Genomic DNA, 7,912 nt, shown 5'->3' on the forward strand with positions numbered 1-7,912 from the left:
CCACCACAAGCCCCTAGTAATTCCTGAAATCTACCCAAGGTAAACCAATTCCCACACATATAACACAAAGAGAACCTACAGCATCTTTTATAACCTTCAACCATCATCCATGGCCATAAAATATTCCTGTAGCTTCTGTGCTTTTTCTAGCCAAAGTTTCAGTTGTCCGGCACTTTTTATTTAATCAGACGTGTGTCATAGTAGATTAGGCCCTCGGTATGCTAAAGAGTGCAAAATCTGTCAACTGGATACTCACCACTGCTCCATTCCTAATAGGCAGAGTGCACAGGTTCAGATCTGGAGAGTGGCTACCACCCATTTGACAGTTAATGGACATCTACAACATGAATGTGTATACTAAGATACTGAACGCTTCTGATGAATCACATTTAACCACACTCTTCTATCCTAAGTGCCGAAGGCTTATAGAAATAAGTTTCTACAGATGCCATATGGCTGGAATCACACACGCCACTTTGAAGGAGTTTTTATACACACACAAAAGCCAGAAGTGGATCCAAAAGAAAGGAACAAAAGAAAACAAGTTTATTTACATTTTTCCTTTTAATGGATCTAACGTTGCCTATAGGTTATATTAAAAAAAACAAAAAAACACTATCTGCATGTGGGAAACCAAACTGTTGCTTCCCCATCTGGGCACTGTATAATAAGCTACGAAAACAGGATTGGACCTCAGCAGTGAAAGGAAAATGGCATCCCCTGAAGAGATCCCATCCAGGTTTTTGGAGCTAAATAGACAGCTCCTAGACAGAAAATGGGGATGTCTAAAGAGGGCCTAAAGCATTAAAGGGGTAGTGCGGCGCTCAGAAATTATTCACAGAATAACATACATTACAAAGTTATACAACTTTGTAATGTATGTTATGTCTGTGAATCGCCCCGTTCCCCGTGTCCCACCACCCCCACCCGTGTACCCGGAAGTGTGGTGCATTATACATTATCTGATCCGTGTCGAGGGCCGTCCGCCATCTTGTGCCAAACGTCATCTTCGGACGGACGGCCGAGTCGCTGCCGCCCGTCCTCCCCCTCCGCCGCGTCACAACTGTGCTCAGCCACGATTGGCTGAGCACAGTTATGCTCAGCCAATCGCGGCTGAGCATCGGATGACGCTGCAGAGGGCGGCCGGCATTCGGGACAGTCGGAGCTGTTCGCCGTCCGCCCGAAGAAGACGTCACTCGCTGAAGATCGGAGACGGGTGTCGGCACGTGACAGGTGAGTATAGCGCACCACACTTCCGGGTACACGGGTGGGGGGACACGGGGAAGGGGGCCATTCACAGACATAACATACATTACAAAGTTGTATAACTTTGTAATGTGAGTTAGTCTGTGAATAATTTTTTACCGCCTCACTACCCCTTTAATGTAGAGTACAGTGTTCTGGAGTACAACTGCACAAGGGGTAATGCTAAAGACAAACCTCACCATCTCCTTAGATGCAGCACCTATGCTACTCATCACCTAAGAATCAACACCCTTAAATTTCTATGAAAGCTATTTATCAAGCCATGAATAAATATGTGAACTGAGGCCTTTAAAAGCAACCATGTGTGCAGGTCTTTGTAGGGAATGTATACTTATACCAGCCCAAAGGTAAGAACCTAAGTTCCTTTAATCTATCCTACAAAGGCAAAAGTGACCTTTTTTTTCAAAATTCTACCTTCCTTGTTTAAAACTAGCTCTAAGACAACCCACTGAGTGTCTTATGACAGCAAAGTATCAAAGTGAATAAACCAAAGGTAGCCTCCTGGGTGCTCAGTAAAATAAAGTAAAGTTGGACTAAAGCAATTTTGATCAGAAACATTCAGCTCTTACCTCTGGAAATTCTCAAAAACAGCAAAAAAGGGCAAAAAAAAAAAACCAGATGGCAAAAAAAAAAAAAAAAAAAAACAGCCATCTAGGTCTCAGCCATGCCTTTCTCCAAGGACCAAGCAGTCTTTGCTAATGGACGTGGTGTCTATCCCTGGAGATGGACATCACCACTTGAGAGTCTCACATAGCAACAGCAGCTCCAGGGCCATGCACCAAGCCTTCTGCTCCTCATTTATCAGAGAAACATGTTATGGATGATAAGGCGCACTTCATAGGATTGCTCCCATATTCTATTAACATACTGAAAAAAAAAAAAAAACAGAAGCAAAATATTTCTGCAGCCATGTATAGGATTACTGCACCACGTCAGTGGAGGGAGAGCAAACAAAAAACTTGGTCATAATACCAAGAGCTCAACACAATTCATGCCTTGGGTGCAATGACCCTTTAACAACTACATAATAGACAAAGGGATTCTGAGTCAGACCCCAATAACTACCAGCAGTCTTATCAATACCAAAATGCCACATGTACCTATCACAGAAATAAAATGTATCGGAATATCCTAAATATTGTAATATACGGTTCACAATATTTATCAGTAATAATCAAATACCAAAAAAAGCCATGAAGGTGTAACACTACAAGCACTAAATTCACTATAAACCAGATGACCAAAGAAGCCTGAAAAACACAGCATCAGTGGTAGGACCCAGCCGTTGGGGATTGCAGTAACCTGGCTAGGCATCAGAAAGGGTTAACCTACCAGTGGCTTCTAGGGCACAGCTATCACACCAATGCAAACTTCACTGCTTTACATGACCTTGGAAAAGGAAATAGGTATATCTAAATGCAGATAAAATATATACCCCAGGATATAACATGTGCAATCCACCAGGAGGGAAGACCTAGCAGCTGTTCTAAAGAATCCCAGACTGTGAATGGTTAATCCTGGATACCTCTCTCATGCGTCCCCTTCTTTCTAATCCACCAGCAATGAAAAACACCTGGCTACAAGATTCTACTTTCCACACATTAACTCCTGCCCAGCCAAGACACTATTATCTAGAGCCCAGGTCATGTATCCCCCGACACAGCCAGTCAGGGGGAGGGGCTGCAGGCTGGAGAGAGGATTTTGGATGCAGGATCCAACACTGTATTTCAGGAAAGGCTCGCCTGACCGACCAAGGCAAGTTATTCCCATGACTTGCTTTCTGCACTGATACTGCAAACACATATCCCTTTTAGGTAATGTGCACAACTTATCAAAAGCTGAGTATTTTGACACAGGGCTTTCATATAAACCCCAGCATAACCAATGCCAGGACCCAGGCTGGAGAGTTTTCCTACATGTGGATCTTTAGGCTTGTAGTTAAGTGTGTAGTTATACATGGTGGTAACCAACGGTTTGGAGCAGACAAGGCTGGAGAATTCCTTCAGCACACAGCAAACTCTGACTTCTACAGGTTTAAAGAACCAAACACTGAACTGCTGAGTTTCTAAAAAATCTAGCAGAGACTGTAGCCTGTAAACTGAGAAGGAAGAGGGAGAGAGCATGAAAGGAATTCCTGGGCTGGAGAAGTGGCTGGGAGGGGAGCGAAGGGGGGAGACGACAGAGATTAAAACCGAAAACTGATGGAAGAAAATAAAAGGAAAAGAACCCCACTAATCCTCCTCAATGGATAGAGCAACATAACAATCCATGGAGCCTCCAAACTCAGTGACTGCAGACCAACAAGGTCCAACTTTACAGGTGACTTATGTGTATGGTGTTGCCAAAAACAAAAAGACGAGAAACAATGGCACATTCTTTATTCTTCGCAGCACTTTTTAACTATGCAAATCACTTTCTTAAACAATATACAGAGCTAATGGCAAGGCCCGAACTCCACCCTCCAACCCTGCTGCGATTACAATAGAAATGGTGGTTAAAATAAGCCAGGGGATCCTTGTGCTAAGGAAGGAAGGAGGGGGGAGGGGAGGAGGTGTGAATTCCCAACAGCCTGCAGGTACAGACAGGGAGACTAGAGATGATCACAAGGATGGGAAAAGATGGGGAATAGGGACCAGCGTTTAGATCGGTGAGGGCAGATCTCCATCAGATACTCCACCATGCGTTCTCTACCATTGTCCTGTTTTGGATGAACCCCATATAACAAACTGATAAAGACACAAGGGTACCCAAGTATAAAACCACATGCTCAACCCCCCACCCCGAAACCAAGAGCATAGCCAGAATATGGGGGTGCTAACAAATTGATAAAGTGATAAACATGGCTCTATAGTGGTGAGAAATCCCTATCCACATCTATTAAATTCTTGTAGAGACTTTTAAAAATGTTTTCTTGCTACACTTCCATCCACCCCATGTGGTTCGATGCAAACACTAACATGAAACAACTGAGATTACACCATAGCTGGAGCGCCTACTCAGGTTATAAGCAAACCCGATATATCTGATGAAGGGTTAACCTATGGAGGACTCCCAGCACACCATGAGACCTACTGTATTGTAAAGCCCCTAGCCTCCCTTATAACGTAGCTCCTCATACACATCCACTATGCTAACATTAGTATGTCTAAGGACTTTGCTGACATATGTATCATATAAAGACCATCCCCGAATAATAAATGCCCCACAACCCCATTATGGAGAAAGCAGCTGCTTGAAGAACACAACTCCTCAATGCCATAATACGTATAACCCAATACTAGTTCTGAAGCCCCATGTTACCGCAAAGCAAACTATTATGCAGTATAGTGAACCCTAAAACCTAATCTCCAGGGACCCATATCCACCACCCCTGGTCCATGTTTGGTATGGAGCACCAGCTGCTTTCTGATCACCCAGGTCCACAGGAAACATTATCCCACACAAACACCACCAACTAGCCAAGGATACAGTAATACAAAGATCATGGACTACACAGGAAGCCCAGATAGAAAGTCAGAGAGTATACAATGGGAATGACTCCGGCCGTCCTGTTTATGGGGTTAGCTGCAAAGTATATACTCAGCATTATAGGTGAATAACACAGACAACATGGGGGAGGTCAGTGAATACAGCAGCCTCTCGGGCTATAGACGTGGTGGCCAGGGCTATCCAGGAAGGCTAGCTATGTCCAGGCTCAGGGCTCCTATGTCACACATCATCTTCCAGGGTCTGCACTGTTATACTGGGGGCAGAGGTCTGCACGGACATTACTATAAGCAGAGGTGTCTATGGGACATTGCCCTGGGGTGGTGGCATTAGCCTCTAGAGTTGGGGCACTTATTCCTATGGGGGTAATGCTGTCAGGGAGCCCCTGTCTGAGGGGCTGATGCCCTCCTTACACCCCCAGCCTGGGAGCAGCAGATATCCCATAGTATAAGATGGTGGCAGCTATATGCCATAGTAGAACATGGTACCGTGTATCTCCAGCACAGGAAGCCCCCTCCGCCCTCCCTCCAGGTAGCCATGTCCAACACAAGCAACTTATGCAGAGCAAAAGAGTGAGAAACCTCCTAGAGAAGCCCCTGCCCCTATCCCCAGCAGCACACAGCCATAGTGAGCAGCAGCAGCCCACAGGCTGCCGCCAGGAGAGCCCGCAGGAGGCAGCGCCAAGAAGTGACAAAAACACCAAAAATAAACCAACGTTTCCTCGGGAGAACGTCCCCAGCACTTACCCGTCTTGGCAGGACCAGGCCTGCCCCACCTGACGGGGCCCAGAACGCGTCCGCACGTCCCAAAGTGCCAAAACCTACTAGGCCTCAACTAAAGCAGCGGTGTTTCCTGAGCGCCGCAGCCGAAAGCCTGACACAAACTCCGGCACAGAAGAGCGCTGGGCGACTTGCAGACTTTGTATATCCGGTGCAGGGAGCCGTGCCGGGACTCTCTCCCTCTTCTTCTTCCTCGTTGCTCGGGTTGGGATACTACTGCTCCTTCCCAACCCCCTTCAATCCGCATCGACAGCGGCTCCACACGGCCTCCCCTCCCCCCGCCGACTCGCTACCTCCACGGGCGGAAACGCGACTGACCACACGGGGATCCCCGGCTCCGGCGGCAGGGGCGGCGGGAACGGGGGCGGAGAGCACAGTCACGCCCACTCTCTCGCGTTCTATTGGTTGGACGGAGCCCAGCTCGCCACCTACTGGGCGGTGGATGATGTCAATCATCACAGGGCTGTCACGCGATGCAGTGACTACCCGCGCTCAGCGCTGTTTTCCCACAGTAGGAGGAGAGGCGGCGAGGAGAGCAGTAGTGTTGCTGCGGTGCTGGCGGCTCACACCCCCGTATACACTGCATGAGAGCCGGCTATACAGATCTATTATACATAATAGTGTACAATATGCTGAGTTACCACGGGGAAATAACTAATGGCGCCACATATTATATTACATGTAAACCACTCGACATTCTCTATACTGTATCTCTGGGTATAGAGTATACTGTCAGCTAATGGTGGCATCTGTATCCTGGCTCAGGCTGGGGAACACTGTATCCTGTCCTTTCCATCAGGCAGTCCACATCCTAGGGCTCTATACCAGTGTGTGATGGCAGACCCTCTGTGACTGGGATCCTTGGTCTCCTGTATTACACATGGACGCGCTGCCCACTCCGGCTTACAGTACATGTCAGTAGGATGTAAATATTACCCACCTATAAATTGGATTAACTAAGTTTCCCTCCATTGTGGTAGAAAAACTAATGCTAGTCCTGATCCTGTTACTGTCAATGGGATTGTTCCAGCCATCTGGTGTGTCAGTGGGGACGCTGGACCCGTCCACACTCTGGAGGGCACAACCTGGCTTCCAGTTTGTTCTCGAAACTTTTGCACTAGAAAATGTAAAAAAAAAAAAAGCTTGATGCCAACTAATCCCTATGCGTGCGCTCTCTCTCTCTCTCTATACATATATCCTGGTGCACACTCCTGCCAGGGCTCCGTTTGGGGGGGCTCTTTCCTAAGTTCCATTAATTTTGAAGGCATTAAAATAAACAGACACCAGATGGAAAACTGATGGGCCCCACTAAAGTCAATGGGATCGCTTGGGTATCCGTCCACATCAGTTAGTGTCTATTCTTGAACAGACCATTTGGCTCCATTGTGTGGTGTAGAACGGACTGTGGCGGGGGTGTGGACCTTAGTTGGACAGGGGTTTCTTCATGAGACAAACCCTCTAATCAGGTGCCACTAGCACTTGTATGGTGTTATACTGTCAGATATTAATAACCACAGCAATGGCCTATGTATGGATATAAACACTGGTTATGGGCTTGTACTGTCCTACCTCGTGCCCCTGGTTTTATATGGGGTTTGTCTTCTTTCACACCAGGACATCCATAGCTGTGCATGGGGTCCTCACCAACATAAGAAAGACTTTATCTGCCTGGACAATGTGAGGCCTAAATACATTTATAAGACTAGAGGAAGGAACATCACGTTGAAGGTGCTTTGCTGGTTGAACTACAAACTGTATCTCACTAAAAATATTGGCTTGTATCCAATAGTTGTCTTGTAGGTTTCAGTGAAGCATCTTCTGTATATTGCATACATCATGAATGGATTGGGGTCTACTTCTCTATATCTGGGGGGGGGAGGGGTTGGATAAAATGTATAATACTATTATAATGACAAATAAACCTGATGGAGTGTATAATAAGACATAGACCTGAGTGTATACTACTACTATAATAACACATAGACCTGATGGAGTGTATAATACTACTACTATAATAACACATAGACCTGAAGTCGTGTATAATAACACATAGACCTGATGGAGTGTATAATACTACTATAATAACACATAGACCTGATGGAGTGTAAACTACTACTACTATAATAACACATAGACCTGATGGAGTGTATAATAAGACATAGACCTGAGTGTATACTACTACTATAATAACACATGACCCTGATGGAGTGTATAATAAGACATAGACCTGAGTGTATACTACTACTATAATAACACATAGCCCTGATGGAGTGTATAATAAGACATAGACCTGAGTGTATACTACTACTATAATAACACATAGCCCTGATGGAGTGTATACTACTACTATAATAACACATAGCCCTGATGGAGTGTATAAT

General features: G+C 45.7%; 1 protein-coding gene across 3 annotated transcripts in view; it reads right to left on the reverse strand.

Moving 5' to 3' along the window:
• SETD5 (SET domain containing 5) overlaps nucleotides 1-5,828 on the reverse strand; it is a 73,671-nt gene extending 67,843 nt beyond the window's left edge. For all 3 annotated transcript variants that reach the window (XM_069966849.1, XM_069966847.1, XM_069966848.1), the window contains exon 1: nucleotides 5,499-5,828. The gene's annotated coding sequence lies outside the window, so the exon portion shown is untranslated. The remainder of the gene's footprint in view (nucleotides 1-5,498) is intronic.
• Between the last annotated feature and the right edge of the window lie 2,084 nt (nucleotides 5,829-7,912).

The sequence above is a fragment of the Dendropsophus ebraccatus genome, chromosome 4, assembly GCF_027789765.1.
Source record: "Dendropsophus ebraccatus isolate aDenEbr1 chromosome 4, aDenEbr1.pat, whole genome shotgun sequence".
Taxonomy (NCBI): Eukaryota; Metazoa; Chordata; class Amphibia; order Anura; family Hylidae; genus Dendropsophus; species Dendropsophus ebraccatus.